Source organism: Heptranchias perlo, unplaced genomic scaffold, assembly GCF_035084215.1.
Source record: "Heptranchias perlo isolate sHepPer1 unplaced genomic scaffold, sHepPer1.hap1 HAP1_SCAFFOLD_44, whole genome shotgun sequence".
Taxonomy (NCBI): domain Eukaryota; kingdom Metazoa; phylum Chordata; class Chondrichthyes; order Hexanchiformes; family Hexanchidae; genus Heptranchias; species Heptranchias perlo.
Window position 1 is genome coordinate 11,026,470 of NW_027139453.1, and position 19,940 is coordinate 11,046,409.

Consider the following 19,940-nt stretch of genomic DNA (forward strand, 5'->3'; position numbering starts at 1 on the left):
GCCGGCACCGGCACAATGGGCCAAATAAACTCCTTCTGTGCTTTAACTTTGTATGATTCCATACCTTTATATTTGTGTTTGTGTATGTCTGTGTATGTGCCTTGATATATGTGCATGTGCCTCTATGTGTGTATATGTGTGCATGTGCCTTTATTTGTGTGCATTTGCCTGTTTGTGTATGTATGAGTATTTGTGTGTATGTGCCTTTATGTGTGTGTATGTGTATGTTTGTATGTGGCATTATGTGTGACGCCCATATTTGTCTGTATGTTCCCGTATGTGTGTGTATGTGCCTTTATTTGTTTGTGTGTGTCTGTATGAGTGTATTTGTATGTGCGTTTATGTCTGTGTGTGTATGTTTGTGTTTGTGCCGTATGTGTGTCTGTGCCTTTATATGTATGTATATGCGTGTATATGTGTGTATGCGCCTGTATGTATGTGTATGTGCGTCTGTGACTTTATGTGTGTGTATGTGCCTTTATGTGTATGTATGTGCCTGTATGTGTTCGTATTCGTGTGCATGTGACTGTATATGTTTGTGTATGACAAAAGTGCTGCTCTCGGTACTTAGAATCATGATGCTGACTGCTTGAGAGGGGAGGGTGGAAGAGAGACCAGACTAGGTGAGATATTAAAGAATTGAGCAGCGAGCAGGAGAGAGAGATCAGATTTATTGCTGCATCAAGATCAGAGATGTTTCAGGCCTATGTTATTAGAACATAAGAACATATGAATTAGGAGCAGGAGTCCTGCCCGCTCCCTGTAACACCTAATTATAAGAACATAAGAAATTGAATTATACAATGTTTCAGAGTTTAGAGATGTTTCAGGCCTATGTTGTACAATGTTACAGAGTTGAGAGATGTTTCAGGCCTATGTTATACAATTTTACAGAGTTTAGAGATGTTTCAGGCCTATGTTACACAATGTTAGAGAGATTACAGATTTTTCAGGTCTGTGCTATACGTTGTTGCAGAGATTACAGATGTTTCAGGCCTATGTTGCACATCTTCATACATTTCTACCCTCCAGCAGTTTCTTTGAGAGGCAGCTGCAGAGATTCGGTTCCCGTGGACGCCAACTTTGCAAATTGATCTGAAAGTGCCAGCAGCTCTTCTCGGAACTGGCCGGTTAGCTCAGTTGCTTACAGCACTGAAAAATCATTTTCACGTTGGTGCTGTGAGTCCCGGATCATTCTATGACTGTTTAAAAGGTTGGGGCTGTCAGTCCCGGATCATTCTGTCTCTGTTTAAAAGGGGTGTACAGTCAGCCCCGGATCATTATGTGCCTGTTTGAAAGAGGTGCGTTGTCACTCCCGGATCATTCTGTGCCTGTTTGAAAGGGGTGTGTTGTCACTCCCGCATCATTTTGTCCATGTTTAAAAGAGGTGTGTTGTCACTCCCGGATCATTCTGTGCCTGTGTAAAATGGGTGTGTTGTCAGTCGCGGATCAGAGAATCAAATTGCTGTTCAGAGCCCGAACCCGTGGACGGCTCTATCACACTGGAAATCACAATCAACTGAGGTGAACTGGGGCATGAAAAACATTCAATTACTGAAAAAAAATACATTAAACAGGAAGTATTGATCCTGAACAGAAATACGGAGGTCAGAAGAGCCTGTCGCTAAGGCAAAGCAGTTATGAAGGGAGATTTTAATTTTCACATAGACTGGGACATAAGGGCAATACATTTCTAGAGTACATCTAGGACAGTTTTATGAAACAATATCATAGAACTGAGAGATGACACATGTCAGGAAAGAGAGAACAAGCTGGGGCTCTTTTCTCTGGAAAAGAGAAGACTGAGGAGTGACGTGCTAGAGGTCTTTAAGATTAATGACGTGTTTGATAGGGTAGACGTAGAGATGTTTCCACCTGAAGGGGAGACCAGAACCAGGGGTCATTATTATAAGATCGTCACTAATAAATCGAATTGATTCGAATAATAAATGCAGGAGAAATTTATTTACCCAGGTGGTGCTGAGAATGTCAAACTCGCTCCCACAAAGAGTAGTAGAGAGGAATAGCAAAGATGGATTTAAGGGGAAGCAAGATAAACACATGAGAGAGTAATATCATAAGAACATAAGAAATGGGAGCAGGATTAGGTCGTATGGCCCCTTGAGCCGGCTCCGCCATTCAATCAGATCTTGGCTGATCTTCTGCCTCAACTCCACTTTCCCGCCCGATCCCCAAATCCCTTGATTCACCTAAAGTCCAAAAATCGATCAGTCCCAGCCTTGAATATTCTCAACGACTGAGCATCCACAGCCCTCTAGGATAGAGAATTCCAAAGATTCGCAAACCTTTGAGTGAAGAAATTCCTCCTCATCTCAGTCGTAAATGTCTGACCTCTTATCCGAAGACTTTACCCCCTTGATCTACACTCGCCAGCCAGGGGAAACAATATCTCAGCATCTATCCTGTCTAGCCCTCTCAGGATCTTATATTCTATTTTATATGTTTCAGTGAGATGAGAAATTAATAGAAGGACATGTTGATAGGGTTAGATGAAGAAGGAGGGGAGGGGGCTCGTTTGGAGCATAAACACTGGAATGGACCTGTTGGGCCGATTGGCCTGTTTCTAAGCTGTATAGTCTGCGAAATCCTGGAATGTTAACATACATTCGGCCCTTCATACCTGTGCTGGCTCCTTGAAAGTACGGCCCAATTTAGTCCCACACCCCAGCTATTTCCCCACCACCCTGCAAATTGCCTTTTGAAAGTGCCGTTGGAATATGGTTCCACCGCTCTTTCAGATGTTGCATTCGAGATCTTAATAAACCTCAGTGCAAAGTGTGTCCTCATTTTGCATCTAGATTTTTTGCCAATTAATTTATTATCACAGAGAGGTGAGGTACAGAGAGAGAGAATAGAGGGCAAGAGAAATAGGGAGAGTGGAGACAGACAGACAGAGTCGAGGTAGAGCGATTAGGAGAGAGAGACAGACAGACAGACATAGAGTAGGGTGAGAAAGAGAGATAGTAGAGAGAGAGAGAGAGATAAAGAGATAGAAAAGAGGATGAGACATAGAGTAGAGGAAGAGAAGGAGAGCACAGAAATATAAAAAGAGACAGAGGGGAAGAAAGAGAAAGACAAGGGGGAGAGTGAGAGAGACCGACAGAGAGAAAAGAGAGAGAGATACAGGCACAGATAGAGAAACAGGGGAGAGATAGACAGAGAGAGCGATAGACGATGACAGAACGAGTGATAGGGACTGGTCAGAGAGAGAGTAGAATGACAGAGAGAGAGAGAGAGAGAGAGAGACAATCAGGATCACAGCATCACATCTGTGATCTCTGCGGAAGGCGCAGGCTACATCCCGGCCTCTGTTGGTAGATCTCATCGGGTGTGGGACTGACACCCACACACAGTTCATGGGAGTGTTGATGGAGCTTGACTCTGTCTCTAACCTCTGTTGTACCTGCCCTGGGAGTGTTGAAGGGGCGGTGTAGGAGGAGCTTTACTCTGTATCTAACCCGAGTTGTTCCTACCGTGGTTGACGGTTGTTTTTGCGACTGGAAGGCTGTTTCCTTTCGGGTCCAACAGGGCTCGATAGTAGGTGTCTTGCTTTTTGTGGTATATATTATTGATTTGGCCTTGAATGTGGGGAGCTTGACCATGAAGTTTGCAGATGATACAAAAATTGGTCGTGTGGTTGATCGTGAGTTGGAACGCTGTGGAATTCAGAACGATATCAATGGACTGGTCAGTTGGGCAGAAAAGTGGCGAATGGAATTCAATGCAGAGAAGAGTGAGGGAATGCATTTGTGAAAGGCAAACAAGACAAGGGAGTACACAATAAATGGGGGGATACTGAGAGGAGTAGAGGAACCAACGGACATTGGCGTGCATGTCCACAGATCCCTGAAGGTAGCAGGACAGGTAGATCAGATGGTTCAAAAGGCACACGGGATACTTTCCTTTATCAGCGGAGGCATAGAATACAAGAGCAGGGAGGTTATGCGAGAACCGCATAAAACTTTGGTTAGGCCACAGCTTGAGTACTTGCTACAGTTCTGGTCACCACATTACAGTAAAGATGTGATTGCACTGGAGAGGGGACAGAAGAGAATTGCGAGGATGTTGCCAGAGCTGGAGAATTTTAGCCAATAGTAAAGATAGAAAATGCTATTTTTTTTCTTTGGAACAGATGTACAATAAAGCTCCGTGAACACTAACACAGACATCTTCAGAGTGGGGTCTGTGTTCAGAGTGTGGTCTCTGTTCAGAATGGGGCCAATGTTCAGAGTGGTGTTTGTTCAGAATGGGGTCTTTGATCAGATTGGGGTCTGTGTTCAGAGTGGGGTCTCTGTTCAGAATGGGGTCTTTGTTCAGATTGGGATCTATGTTCAGAGTGGAGTCTGTGTTCAGAATGAGGTTTGCGTTAAATGTTTGTCTGTGTTCAGAGTGGTGTCTGTGTTCAGAGTGGATCGGTGCTCAGAGTGATAAAGGAAAGTATCCCGTATGCCTTTTGAACCATCTGATCTACCTGTCCTGCTACCTTCAGGGATCTGTGGACAAGCACACCAAGGTCCGTTGGGTCCTCTTCTCCTCTCAGTACCCCCCCATTTATTTTGTACTGCCTTGCCTTGTTTGCCTTTCAATGGAGTGTTCCGAGTTTGGACAGTGTTCAGAGTGGGGTCTTTGATCAGAATGGGGTCTGTGTTCCGTGTCGGATCTGTGTTCAGTGTCAGGCTTTGTTTATAAATCGATACCTCAGACGAATTTATAAAGGATTCAACTGCTTGCAGAATGGGTGAGAGTGCGGCTTAAAAAGATAGATGGAGGCAAAGCTCTCTGAAGAAATTGGTTTTAAAGCAGTTTTTGAAGGCATTTGATCGTCACCTTAGAATCACTTTACCAATTTAGGGCTTATTAAGGATATATTTTCATTAATGGCTCTAAATATTTGAGGGTCTGAATTCTGCACAGCAATATTATCAGAGATATTTAGTTCTCAGCGGTTTCCCTCATGTGAAACAGGTCCCTGTCTCACAGTTTGTTCTGGACACAATTTTGTGAGAATTGCGCCTTCAACAAAACAGAATTCTTCCTTCGCCCTGAACAATCTCTGTTCCGTATGAAGATATATTCAGTCGATGAGGTGGCTTTGTTGCTAGAAATCCGAATTAAGGAATTAAGTTGAAAACTGACCGAAGTGATATACTTACAGATAAAAGTAACTAAAATGGGGAAAGTAAAAAGCAGATTTACAGCATAGTTAGAGAAAGAAATAACGTGGAGGAGTGGAAGATTCGATGGCGAAGAGAAAGTGGGAAATGTAAATGACAAATGTAATGTAACAAAGGTAAGTGGAGCCATGGAGGGTGAAGGCGAAGTGAGGGGAGAGGAACAGCATCGTCCAGATGTACTATAAAGCCTCCTGTACACTAACAAAGACATCTTCAGAATGGTGTCTGTGTTCAGAGTGGATCCTGTATTCAGATTGGGGTTTGTGTTCAGAGAGGGGTTTGTGTGCAGAGTATGGTCCTTATGCAGTGGGAGTCGGTATTCAATGTTAGGTTTTGTTTATAAATCGATACCTCAGGATACTTTACAAAGACTGCACGCAAAAAGTGTGAGAGAGTGCGGAATAAAGAGAAGTTTGAGGAAATGCCCTTTGAAGAAATAGTTTTTAAACATTCCTCTAAGGGCACATGATCGGCAGCTCAGAGCAACTCCGCCAATTCAGGGAATTATAAAGGACAACGGTTCAAACAGCGAACTAGATTACAATTCCTCCCACCCCGCTTCCTGTGGGTTCTGTTTCCAGAATAGGGACACTGTTCAGAGTGGGGTCTGTGTTGAGAGTGGGGTCTGTGTTCATAGTGAGGTTTGTGTTCATAGTTTGCTCTGTGTTCATAGTGGGGTTTGTGTTCATATTTGGCTCTGTGTTCAGAGTGGGGTCAGTGTTCATAGTTTGCTCTGTGTTCTGAGTGGGGTCTGTGTTCAGAGTGGAGTCTGTTTTCGGAGTGGAGTCTGTGTTCATAGTTGGCTCTGTGTTCGGAGTGGATTCTGTGTTCAGAATGGGGTCTGTGTTCAGGGTGGGGTCTGTGTTCAGGGTGGGGTCTTTGTTGAGCGTGGGGACAGTGTTCACAGTGGGGACAGTGTTCAGATTGGGGAATGTGTTCAGAGTGGGGAATGTGTTCAGTCTCAGGCTTTGTTTGTAAATAGATATCTCAGATTGCTTTACAAAGAATTCAACTGCGTGCAGCATATGAGACAGAGAGAGTGCGGGTTAGTGGCACGAAATATTTTAAACCCTGAACTCCGCACAGTACTTTTATCTCAGGTATTTAGGTCCCAGGGTTGAATGTTCATAGTGTTCCCCTCATGTGACAGAGGGTAGTGTCTCTTTTTCTTCTGGACACAATTTTGTGAGAATTACGCCTTCAACAAAACACAATTCCTCCTTCCCCCTCAGCAATCTCTGTCCCTGATGAAAAATATATTCTGTCGATGAGGTGGCTTTGTGGTAGGAATCCAAAGTAAGGACTTAAGTTGAAAACTGACCAAAGTGTTATATTTAGAGAGAAAAGCAAGTAAAATGGGGAAAATAACAATCAGATTTACAGCATACTTAGAGAAAGAAATGAAGTGGAGGAGAGGAAGATTCGATGACGGAGATGAGGGAGAAATGTAAATGAAATATGTAATATTACAATCGTGTGTGAAGCCATGGAGGGTGAAGGAGAAGTGAGGGGAGAGGAACAGCATCGTCCAGATGGACAATAAAGTTTCCTGCACACTAACAAAGACATCTTCGGAATGGAGTCTGTGCTCAGAGTCGGGTACATGTAGAGAGTGGGGTCTGTGTTCAGACTGGAGCCTGTATTCAGATTGTGGTCTGTGTTCAGAGAGGGGCCTCTATTCAGAGTATGGTCCTTATGCATTGGTGGTCGGTATTCAGTGTCAAACTTTGTTTATAAATAGATACCTCAGATTACTTTACAAAGGATTCGACTGCTCGCAGATTGTGTGAGAGAGTGCGGGTTAAAGAGAAAATGGAGGAAAAGCCTTTTGAAGAAATAGGTTTTCTTTTGCGTCCACATGATCGACACCACAGAGCAACGCTGCTAATTCAGGGACTTCTAAAAAATACCGGCTCTCACAGCTACATTGATAACACCGCCTCCCACCTCGCTTCCTGTGAGCTCTGTGTACTCAGGGTGGGGACAGTGTTCAGAGTGGGGACAATGTTCAGTTTCGAACTGTATTCAGTGTCAGGTTTAGTTTGTAAATAGATATCGGAGATTGCTTTACAAAGAATTCAACAGAGCGCAGTATATAAGGGACAGACAGTGCGGGGTAAGGAGATAGGTGGAGAAAATAACATTGAAGAAATAGATTTTAAATAGGTTTTTGACGGCACTTGAATGGCACCTTATAACAACTTTATCAGTTCAGGGACTATTGAGGATGTATTTCATTACTGGCACGAAATATGTTCGGGTCTGAGCAAAACACAACAATTCTACCTGAGATCTGTTGGTCCCATGGGTGAGTGTTCGGAGTGTTTCTCCTCATGCGACAAAAAGTCCTGTCTCACAGTTTGTTTTGGACAGAATAGTGGTTGAATTCGAACTTCAACAAAACAGATACCTCCGTTGCCCCTGAGCAATCTGTGTCCTTTATGAAAACGTATTCTGTTGATGAGGTGACTTTGTTCCTTTGTATGCAATTCCTTTGTATGCAATTCCTTTGTAAGCAATTCATTTGGAAAAAGACGAAACGATTTCAGTTACTGGGTCAGGCTGGTAAAATGGGGGGAAAAAAAGCAGATTTAAAGAAGATTTACAGAAAGAACTACAGTGGAGGAGAGGAGAATTCGGGGATGAAAAGGAGAGGGGAATGTAAATGAAATATTTAATTTTCCAAAGTGGGTGGAGCGACGGGGGTGAAGGAGACGTGAGGAGAGAGGAACAGCATCGTCCACACGTCCAATGAAGCTCTGTCTACACTAACACGGAAATCTTCAGAGTGGGGTCTTTGTTCAGAGTGGCTTCTGTGTCAAAGTGTGTTGTGTTTCAGAGTGGGTCTTTTTTCAGAGTGGCTTCTGTCTCAGAGTGGGTTCTGTGTCAGAGTGAGTTTGTTTTCAGAATTTGTTCTGTGTCAGAGTGGATTCTGTGTCAAAGTGTGTTCTGTGTCAGAGTGTGTTCTGTGTCAGAGTGTGTTCTGTGTCAGAGTGGATTCTGTGTCAGAGTGTGTTCTGTGTCAGAGTGGATTCTGTTTCAGAGTGTGTTCTGTGTCAGAGTGTGTTCTGTGTCAGAGTGTGTCTGTTTTCAGAGTGGCTTTTGTGTCTGAGTGTGTTCTGTGTCAGAGTGTGTTCTATGTCAGAGTGTGTCTGTTTTCAGAGTGGCTTTTGTGTCAGTGTGGGTTCTGTGTCAGAGTGGGTTCGATGTCAGAGTGGGTTTTGTGTCAGAGTGGGTTCGATGTCAGAGTGGGTTCTGAGTCAGAGTGGGTCTGTTTTCAGAGTGTGTTCGATGTCAGAGTGGGTTCTGTCTCAGAGTGTGTTCTGTGTCGGAGTGGGTTATGTCTCAGAGTGTGTTATGTCTCAGAGTGGGTCCTGTGTCAGAGTGGGTTCTGTGTCAGAGTGGGTTCTGTGTCAGAGTGGGTCTGTTTTCAGAGTGTGTTCTGTGTCAGAGTGGGGTCTGTCTCAGAGTAGGTTATGTCTCAGAGTGTGAACTGTGTCAGAGTGAGGTCTTTGTTCAGAGTGGGTTCTGTCTCAGAGTGGGTCTGTTTTCAGAGTGTGTTCTGTGTCAGAGTGGGTGCTATGTCAGAGTGGGTCTGTGTTCAGAGTGGGGACTGTGTTCAGTGTCAGGCTTTGTTTGTAAATAGATTACTCAGATTGCTTTACAAAGAATTCAAATGCGTGCAGAAGCTGAGAGAGAGAGAGAGAGAGTGCGGGTTAAAGAGATAGATGGAGGGAATAACTTGAAAGAAAATGGTTTGAACCGTTTTTTGAAGACACTTGAGTGGCACCTGAGAGCAACGTTACCATTTCCGGGGCGAATAAGGACATCTTTCAGTACTGGCACGAAAAATGTTAGGCTCTGAACTACAAAAAGCAATTTTTACCTGAGATCTTTAAGTCTCAGGGGTGAATGTTCAGAGTGTTTCTCCTCATGTGACACAAGGTCCTGCCTCACAGTTTGTTTCGGACAGAATATTGAATCAATTCGAAATTCAACAAAACAGATCCTTCCGTTCCCATGAGCAATCTGTGTCCCTTACGAAAACGTATTCAGTTGACGAGGTGGCTTTGTTCCTTGGTATGCAATGTAAGCAATTCAGTTGGAAAAGGACCAAACTGTTTCAGTTACTGAGTCAGGCTGGTAAAATGGGGAAAATAACAAGCAGATTTAAAGAAGATTTGCAGAAACAACGAAAGTGGAGGAGAGGAGAATTCGAAATGAAGGGGAGGGGGAATTTAATTGATATATACAATGTTGGAAAGGTGGGTAGAGCCACGGGGGTGAAGGAGAAGTGAGAAGAGAGGAACAGCATCGTCCAGATGTACAATAAAGTTCCGTCAACATTAAAACAGGTCTTCAGAGTGGGGTCTGTGTACACAGTGGGGTTTGTGTTCAGAGTTGGGTCTTTGTTCAGAGTGGGTTCTTTGTTTAGAGTGGTGTCTTTGTTCAGAGTGGGGACTGTGTTCAGAGTGGTGCCTGTGTTCAGAGTGAGGTCTGTCTTCAGAATGGTGTCTGTGTTCAGAGTGGAGTCTGTGTTCAGAGTGGGGTCCATGTTCAGAGAGGGGTCTGTCTTCAGAGTGGTGCCTGTGTTCAGAGTGGGGTGTATGTGTTCAGAGTGAGGTCAGTGTTCGAAGTGGGGCCTGTGTTCAGAGTGGGGTCTGTGTTCAGAGTGGGGCCTGTGTTCATAGAGCCTGTGTGCAGAGTGGGGTGAATGTGTTCAGAATGGGGTTGGTGTTCAGAATGGGGATTGCGTTTAGAGTGGGGTCTGTGTTCAGAGCGGTGTCTGTGTTCAGAGTGAGGTCTGTGTTCAGAGTCGTGTCTGTGTTCTGAGTGTGCTCTGTGTTCAGAGATGGCCTGTGTTCAGTGTTGGGCCTGTGTTCAGAGTGGTGTCTTTGTTCAAAGTGGGGTCTGTGTACCGTCATTGGTCTCTGTTCACTGTGGGATCTGTGTTCAGTGTCAGGTTTTGTTTATCAATCAATAACTCAACATAATTTATAAAGGATTCAACTGCGTGCATACTGTGAGAGAGTGCAGCTTAAAGAGATAGATGGAGGCAAAGCTCTCTGAACAAATTTGTTTTAAAGCAGCTTTTGAAGGCACTTGCAGACACCTTGCAGCCTCTTTACAATTCAGGATATATTAAGGGCATCTTTACATTAATGGCACTAATTAGTTCAAGGCCTGAACTCCGCACAGTAATTTTATCTCGTGTATTTAGTTCCCAGGGGTGAATGTTCATAGTGTTCCCCTCCTGTGACACAGGGCGGTGTCTCATAGTTTGTTCTCGATAAAATTTTGTGAGAATTACGCCTTTCCCTCTGAAAAAAGACACCACTCTGAACACAGGTGCCACTCTGAACACAGACCCCACTTTGAATACAGACCTCACTCTGAACACCGACACCCCACTCTGAACACATGCTCCCAATTCTGAACACAGGCACCCTTCTGAACAAAGACACCACTCTGAACAAAGACAGCACTCTGATCACAGACACCACTCTGAAAACACATCTACCCCACTCTGAAAACATGTACCCCAATCTGAACAAAGACACCACAATGAACAGAGGCCCAACTCTGGACACAGACCCCATTCTGATGATTTCTGTGTTAGTGTGGGCAGAGCTTTATTGTACATCTGGACGATGCTATTCCTCTCCCCCTGAGCAAGCTTTGTCCCGTATGAAAATATATTCTGTCGATGAGGTGGCTTTGTTGCGAAGAATCCAAAGTAAGGAATTATGTTGAAAACTGACCAGTGTTATATTTATAGAGAAAAGCAACTAAAATGGAGATAACAAAAAGCAGCTTTACCGCATCTTTCGAGATAGAAGTAAAGTGGAGGAGATGAAGATTCAATGACGAAGAGGAGGGGGAAATGTAAATGACATAAGTAATGATACAAAGATGGGTCGAGCCAAGGGGGTGGTGCGGGGTAAAGGAGAAGTGAGGGGAGAGGAACAGCACCGTCCAGATTTACAATAAAGTATCCTGTACACTAACAAAGACATCTTCAGAATGAAGTCTATGTTCAGAGAAGGGCCTCAATTCAGAGCATGGCCCTTATGCAGTGGTGGTTGTAATTCAGTGTCAGACTTTGTTTATAAATAGATACCTCAGATTACTTTACAAAGAATTCGACTGCACGCAGAATGTGGGAGAGATTGCGGGTTAAAGAGAAAATGGAGGAAAAGCCTTTTGAAGAAATAGGTTTTCTTTTGCGTGCACGTGATCTGCACCACAGAGCAACGCTGCCAATTCACGGACTTATAAAGAATACCGGCTCTCACAGCTACATTGATTACACCGCCTCCCACCACGCTTTCTGTGGGCTTTGTGTTCCCAGAGCGGGGAAAGTTATCAGAGTGGGGACAATGTTTAGTTTCGATCTGTATTCAGGACCAGAATTTGTTTTTTAATAGATATCGGAGATTGGTTTGCAAAGAATTCAGCAGCGCGCAGAGTGTGTGGCAGGGATAGTGCGTGTTAAGGAGATAGGTGGAGAAAATAACATTGAAGAAACAGGCTTTAAATAGGTTTTTGACGGCACTTGAATGGAACCATAGAACAACTTTATCAGTTCAAGGACCATTGAGGATGTATTTCATTACTGGCACGAGACATGTTCGTGTCTGAGCAAAACATAACAATTCTAACTGAGATCTGTTGGTCACAGGTGTGAAAGTTCAGAGTTTTTCTCCTTATGTGACACAAGGTCCTGCCTCACAGTTTCGGACAGAATATTGATTGAATTCGAAATTGAACAAGACAGATAGCTCCGTTCCCCCTGAGCAATCACTGTCCCGCATGAAAATATATTCTGTCGATGACGCGGCTTTGTTCCTTGGGATGCAAAGTAAAGAATTCAGTTAGAAAATGACCAAAATGTTACAGTTACTGAGTCAGGCAGGTAAAATGGGGGAAATAAAATGCAGATTTAAATAAGTTTTGCAGAAAGAATTAAAGTGAAGGAGAGGAGAATTCGGAATGAAGAGGTCTGGGGAATGTAAATGACATAAGTAATGTTCCAAACCTGGGTGGAGCCACGGGGTTTGAAGGAGAAGTGGGGAGAGGTGAAAGTATCGTCCAGATGTAAAATAAAGCTCTGTCTACACGAACACAGGAATCTTCAGAGTGGGGTCTGTGTTCAGAGTGGGTTTCTGTGTTCAGACTGGGATTTGCGTTCAGTCTGATGACGATGTGTTGATTAGACTATATGTTCAGAGTGGGGCCTGTGTTCAGAGTGGGCAGTACGCATTCAGAGTGGGGCCTGTGTTCAGATTGGTGTCTTTGTTCAGAGTGCTGTCTGTGTTCGGTGTCGGATCTGTGTTCAGTGTCAGGCTTTGTTTATAAATAGATACCTCAGACTAATTTAAAAAGGATTCGACTGCTTTTGAAGGCACTTGCAGACACTTTAGACCCTCTTTACAATTAAGGACATATTAAGGGCATATTTACATTCCTGGCACTAAATATGTTAAGTCCTGAACTCCGCACTGTAATTTGATCTCTTTATTTAGTTCCCAGGGGTGAATGTTAATATTGTTCCCCTCCTGTGACACAGGCCCGAGTCTCATAATTTGTTGTCAATACAATTTTATGAGAATTAAGCCTTTAACTGAACAGAATTCCTCCTTCCCCCTGAGCAATCTCTGTCCCGTATGAAAATATATTCTGTCCATGCGGTGGCTCTGTTGCTGGGAGTCCGAAGTATGGAATTAATTTGAAAACTGACCAAAGTGTTATGTTTGCAGAGGAAAGCAACTAAAATGGGGAAAATAAAAGCAGATTTACAGCATAATTAGAGAAAGAAGTAAAGTGGAGGAGAGGAAGATTCGATGAGGAAGAGGAAGCGGAAATGTAAATGACATAACTAATGTTACAAAGATGGGTCGAGCCAAGGGGGTGGGGCGGGGTGAAGGAGAAGTGAGGGGAGAGGAACAACATCGTCCAGATGTGCAATAAAGTTTCCTGTACACTAACAAGAAACATCTTCAGACTGGGGCCTGTGTTCAGAATATGGCCCTTATGCAGTTTCGGTCTGTATTTAGTGCCAGGCTTTGTTTGTAAACAGATATCGGAGATTGCTTTAAAAAGAATTCAGCAGCGTGCAGAATGTGATGGACAAACAGTGCGGGGTAAGGAGATAGGTGGAGAAAATAATTTTGAAGAAACAGGATTTAAATAGGTTTTTGATGGCACTTGAATGGCATCTTAGTGCAACTTTATTTGTTCAGGGACTATTGAGGATTTATTTTTATTACTGGCACGAAATATGTTCGGGTTTGAGAAAAACATAACAATTCTACCTGAGATCTGTAGATCCCAGGGTTGAATGTTAGGAGCGTTTGTCCTCGTGTGACACAAAGCCCTGTCTCACAGTTTGTTTCGGACAGAATATTGGTTGAATTCGAACTTCAAAAAAACAGATACCTCCGTTGCCCCTGAGCAATCTGTGTCCCTTATGAAAACATATAATGTTGATGAGGTGGCTTTGTTCCATTGTATGCAAAGTAAGCAATTCATTTGGAAAATGACCAAAATATTTCAGTTGCTGTGTCAGGCTGGTGAAACGGGGAAAATGAAAAGCAGATTTAGAGAAGATTTACAGAAAGAACTAAAGTGGAGGAGAGGAGAATTCGGGGATGAAAAGGAGAGGAGAATGTAAATGAGATCTGTAATGTTCCAAAGGTGGCTGAAGCCACTGGGGTGAAGGAGAAGTGAGGAGAGAGGAACAGCATCGTCCAGATGTACTATAAAGCTCTGTCGACACTAACACAGAAAATTTCAGAGTGGGGTCTGTGTCCAGAGTGGGGTCCGTGTTCAGAGAGGGGCCTGTGTTCAGAGAGGGCCTGTGTTCAGAGCGGGGCCTGTGTTCAGAGTGGTGTCTTTGTTCAGAGTGGGGTGCATGTGTTCAGAGTGGGGTATATGTGTTCAGAGTGGGGTATCTGTGTTCAGATTGGTGTCTGTGTTCAGAGTGGGGTATATGTGTTCAGAGTGGGGTATCTGTGTTCAGATTGTTGTCTTTGTTCAGAGTGCTGTCTTTGTTCAGAGTGAAGTCTTTGTTCAGTTTTTCTTCGTTCAGATTGTGGTGCCTGTGTTCAGAATGGGGTGTTTGTGTTCAGAGTGGGGTTTGTGTTCAGAGTGAGGTCTGTAATCAAAGTGAGGCCTCTGCTCCGAGTGAGCACTGTGTTCAGAGTCGGGTGTATGTGTTCAGAGTGAGGTCTGTAATCAAAGTGAGGCCTCTGCTCCGAGTGAGCACTGAGTTCAGAGTGGGGTGTATGGGTTCAAAGTGGGGTCTGTGTTCAGAGTGGTGTCTTTTTTCAGAGTGAGGTCTGTGTTCAGAGTGGCGTTTGCGTTCAGTGTGATGCCTGCATGTGGAGTGGGGTCTGTGTTCAGAGTGGGGTTTGTGTTCAGAGTGGCGTTTGCGTTCAGTGTGATGCCTGCATGTGGAGTGGGGTCTGTGTTCAGAGTGGGGTTTGTGTTCAGAGTTGGGCCTGTGTTCAGAGTGCTGTCTTTATTCAGAGTGGGGTCTGTGTTCAGAGTGTAGTCTGTATTCTGATAGGTGTCTGTGTTCCGTGTGAGATCTGTGTTCAGTGTCAGGTTTGTTTATCAATCGATAACACAGAATAATTTATAAAGGATTCAACTGCGTGCATACTGTGTGAGAGAGTGCAGCTTAAAGAGATAGATGGAGGCAATTCTCTCTGAAAAAAATGGTTTTAAAGCAGCTTTTGAAGGCACTTGCAGACACCTAACAGCCTCTTTACAATTCAGGATATATAAAGGGCATCTTTTCATTACTGCCACTAAATATTTCAAGGCCTGAACACCGCACAGTAATTTTATCTCGGCTATTTAGTTCCCAGAGGTGAATGTTCACGGTGTTCCCCTCATTTGACACAGTGCGGTTTATTATAGTTTGTACTGGATACAATTTTGTGAGAATTCAGCATTTAACTAAACAGAGTTCCACCTTCCCCCTGAGCAATCTCTGTCCCGTATGAAAATATATTCTGTCGATGAGGTGGCTTTGTTGCTTTGTTTCTTTGTATGCAAAGTAAGCAATTCATTTGGAAAATGACCAAAATTTTTCGGTTACTGAGTCAGGCTGGTAAAATGGGGAAAATAAAAAGCAGATTTAAAGAAGATTTACAGAAGGATAGGAGAATAGGAGAATAGGAGAATTCGGGGATGAAGAGGAGAGGAGAATTGAAATGACATATGTAATGTTCCAAAGGTGGGAGGAGCCACGGGGGTGAAGAAGAAATGAGGAGAGAGGAACAGCGTCGTCGAGATGTACACTAAAGCTCTTTCTATAAGAACACAGACATCTTCAGTGCAGGGTCTGTGTTCAGTGTGGGTCCGTGTTCAGAGTGGGGTCTGTGTTGTGTGTGAAGTCTGTGTTCTGAGTGTGGTCTGTGTTCAGAGTGGGATCTGCGTTCAGTGTTGGGTCTGTGTTCAGAATGGGCTTTGTGGTCAGTGTGGGGACTGTATTCAGAGTTGGTTCTGCTTCAGAGTGGCGCTGTGTTCAGAGTGGGGACTGTGTTCGCCTTGGGGTCTGTGTTTCGATTGGGGTCCGTGCTCATAGTGGATTCTGTGTTGAGAGGAGGGACTGTGTTCACAGTTGGATCTCTGTTCAGAGTGAGGTCCGGGCTCAGAGTTGGGTTCGTGCTCAGAGTGGGGTTCGTGCTCAGAGTGGGGTTCGTGCTCAGTGTGGGGTTCGTGCTCAGAGTGGGGTTCTTGCTCAGAGTGGGGTTCGTGCTCAGAGTGCGGTTCGTGCTCAGAGTTGGGTTCGTGCTCAGAGTGCGGTTCGTGCTCAGAGTTGGGTTCGTGCTCAGAGTGGGGTTCGTGCTCAGAGTGGGGTCCGTGCTCAGAGTTGGATTCGTGCTCAGAGTGGGGTTCGTGCTCAGAGTGGGGTTCGTGCTCAGAGTGGGGTTCGTGCTCAGAGTGGGGTTCGTGCTCAGAGTTGGGTTCGTGCTCAGAGTGGGGTTCGTGCTCAGAGTGGGGTTCGTGCTCAGAGTGGGGTTCGTGCTCAGAGTGGGGTTCGTTTTCATTGTGGGGTCTGTGTTCTATGTGGTGACAGTGTTCAGAGTGGGGTGGATGTGTTCAAAGTGGGGCCTGTGTTCATGGTGGGGTCTGTGTTCATAATTGGCTCTGTGTTAAGAGTGGGGAATGTTTTCAGAGTTGGGTCTGTGTTCATTGTCGGTCTTTGTTCAGTGTCAGGCTTTGTTTGAGAATAGATCTATCAGATAGCTTTGGAAAGAATTCAACTGCGTGCGGACAGTGAGAGAGAGTGCGGGTTAAAGAGAAAGATGGAGGAAATACCTTGGAAGAAAAAAGGTTTTAAACAGTTTTTTGAAGGCACTTGATTGGCACCTCAGAGCAACTTTACCATTTCCGGGACTAATAAGGACATCTTTCATTAATTGCACGAAATACGTTAGGCTCTGAACTCCAAATAGCAATTTACCTGAGATCTTTAATTCTCAGGGGTGAATGTTCAGAGTTCTTCTCCTCATGTGACACAAGGTCCTGCCTCACAGTTTGTTTCGGACAGAATATTGGTTGATTTCGAAATTCAACAAAACCGATAGCTCCGTTCCCCCTGAGCAATCTCTTTCCCAAATGAAAATATATTCTGTCGATGCGGTGGCTTTGTTCCTTGGTATGCAAAGTAATGAATGCAGTTGGAGAATGACCAATATGTTTCAGTTGCTGAGTCAGGCAGGTAAAATGGGAAAAAATAAAACGCAGTTTTTAAGAAGATTTGCAGAAAGAACAAAAGTGGAGGAGAGGAGAAGTCGGACTGAGGAGGAGGGGGGAATGTAAATGACATCAGTATTGTAACAAAGGTGGGTGAAGCACGGGGGTTGAAGGAGAAATGAGGAGAGAAGAACAGCATTTTCCAGATGTACAATAAAGCTCCGTCAACATTAACACAGGAATCTTCACAGTGAGGTCTGTGTCCAGAGTGGGGTCTGTGTCCATAGTGGGGTCTGTGTCCAGAGTGGTGTCTGTGTCCAGAGTGGGGCGAATGACCAAAATGTTTCAGTCACTGAGTCAGGCAGGTAAAATGGGAAAAATAAAAAAGTTGATTTGAAGATGATTTGCAGAAAGAACTGAAGTAAAGAAGAGGAAGTTTGGGGAATGAAGAGGTAGGGGGAACAGAAATGACATAAGTAATGTGACAAAGGTGTGTGGAGCCACGGGCGTGAAGGAGAAGTGAGGAGAGAGGAACAGCACCGAACAGATGTACAATAAAGCTCCGTCAACACTCACATCGAAATCTTCAGAGTGTGGTCTGTGTTCAGAGTGTGGTCTCCTAACCAATTCAGGACTTACAGACTCTTGACCAATGAATGAATTATTAAGGGTATCTTTACATTAATGGCACTAAATATGTTAAGGCATGAACTCTGCACTGTATTTTTATTTGAGGTATTTCGGTCCCAGGTGTGAATGTTCATAGTGTTCCCCTCACGTGACACAGGGCGGTGTCTCATAGTTTGTTCTTGATACAACTTTGAGAATTGCGCATTCAACAAAACAGAATTCCTCCTTCCCCCTGAGCAATCTCTGTCCCGTATGAAAATATATTCTGTCGATGAGGTGGCTTTGTTGCTCGGAATCCAAAGTAAGGAATTGAGTTAAAAACTGACCAAAGTCTTAAATTTACAGAGAAAAGTAACTGAAATAGATAAAATATCAAGCAGGTTTGCAACATACTTAGAGAAAGAAATAAAGTGGAGGAGAGGAAGATTCGATGACGAAGGTGACGGGGAAATGTAAATGAAATATGTAATATTACAATAGTGTGTGAAGCCATGGAGCGTGAAGGAGAAGTGAGGGGAGAGGAACAGCATCGTCCAGATGTACAATAAAGTTTCCTGTACACTAACAAAGACATCTTCAGAATGGAGTCTGTGCTCAGAGTCGGGTCCGTGTCGAGAGTGGAGTCTGTGCTCAGAGTGGAGCCTGTATTCAGATTGGGGTCTGTGTTCAGTGAGGGGTCTGTGTTCAGAGTGTGGTCCTTATGCAGTGGTGGTTGGTATTCAGTGTCAGGCTTTGTTTATAAATAGAGACCTCAGATTACTTTACAAAGAATTCGAATGCACGCAGATTGTGTGAGAGAGTGCAGGTTAAAGAGGAAATGGAGGAAAAGCCATTTGAAGAAATAGGTTTTCTTTTGCGTCCACATGATCGGCACCACACAGCAACGCTGCGAATTCACGGATTTGCAAAGAACACCGGCTCTCCCAGCTACATTGATAACACCGCCGCCCACCCCGCTTCCTGTGGGCTGTGTGTTCCCAGAGTGGGGACAGTTATCAGAGTGGGGACAATGTTCAGTTTAGATCTGAATTCAGTGTCAGGCTTTGTTTGCAACCAGATATCGGAGATTGCTTTACAAGGAATTCAACAGCGCGCAGAATGTGAGGGAGAGACAGTGCGCGGTAAGGCGATAGGTGGAGAAAATAAAATTGAAGAAAAAGGTTTTAAATAGGTTTTTGACGGCACTTGAATGGCACCTTAGAAGCACTTGATCAGTTCAGGGACTATTGAGGATTTATTTTGTTACTGGCACGAAATATGTTCGGGTGTGAGCAAAACATAACAATTCCAAATGAGATCTGTAGGTCCCAGGGGTGAGTGTTCAGAATGTTTCTCCTCATGTGACACAAGGTCCTGCCTCACAATATGTTTCGGAAAGAATATTGGTTGAAAGGTGGGTGAAGCCACGGGGGTGAAGGAGGAATGCGGAGAGAGGAACAGCATCGTCCAGATGTACCATAAAGCTCTGTCCACACTAACACAGGAATCTTCAGAGTGGGGCCTTTGTTCAGAGTGTGTCAGATTGGTTCTGTATCAGACTGGGTTTTATGTCAGAGTGGGTCTGTGTTCAGAGTGGGTTCTGTGTCAGAGTAGGTTCTGTCTCAGTCTGGGTTCTATGTCAGAGTGGGTCTGTGTTCAAAGTGTGGACTGTGTTCACAGTGGGGTCAGTGACAGTGTATGTCTGTGTTCAGAGTGGGGACTGTGTTCACCGTGGAGTCGGCGTTCGGCGTGGAGTCCGTGCTCAGATTGGGTTTTGTTTTGAGAGCGGGGACTGTGTTCACAGTGGCATCTGTGTTCAGATTAGGCTCCATGCTCAGAGTGGCGTCTGTGCTCAGAGTGGTGTCCATGTTCTTAGTGGGGTCCGTGTTCAGTTGGGGTTCGTGCACAGTGTGGGTTCCGTGTTCAGTGTGGGGTTCGAGCACAGTGTGGCGTTCGTGCTCAGAGTGGGGTCCGTGTCCAGAGTGGGGTCCGAGTCCACAGTGGGGTCTTTGTTCAGAGTGGGTTCTTTGTTTAGAGTTGTGTCTTTGCTCAGAGTGGGGACTGTGTTCAGAGTGGTGTGCATATGTTCAGAGTGAGGTCTGTCTTCAGAATGGTGTCTGTGTTCAGAGTGGTGTCTGTGTTCAGAGTGGGGTCCATGTTCAGAGAGGGGTCTGTCTTCAGAGTGGTGCCTGTGTTCAGAGTGGGGTGTATGTGTTCAGAATGAGGTCAGTATTCAAAGTGGGGCCTGTGTTCAGAGTGGGGTCTGTGTTCAGAGTGGGGCCTGTGTTCATAGAGTCTGTGTGCAGAGTGGGGTGAATGTGTTCAGAGTGGGGTTAGTGTTCAGAATGGGGATTGCGTTTAGAGTGGGGTCTGTGTTCAGAGCGGTGTCTGTGTTCAGAGTAAGGTCTGTGTTCAGAGTGCTGT

The 19,940-nt window shown here is 44.5% G+C and overlaps 1 long non-coding RNA gene across 1 annotated transcript in view; it reads right to left on the bottom strand.

The window, feature by feature from the left end:
• Positions 1 to 657: 657 nt before the first annotated feature.
• The window catches only part of LOC137312848 (uncharacterized), a 65,022-nt gene continuing 45,739 nt past the window's right edge, over positions 658 to 19,940 (bottom strand). Inside the window, exon 3 of the long non-coding RNA XR_010960844.1 lies at positions 658 to 1,529. This is a non-coding gene — a long non-coding RNA (uncharacterized lncRNA). The remainder of the gene's footprint in view (positions 1,530 to 19,940) is intronic.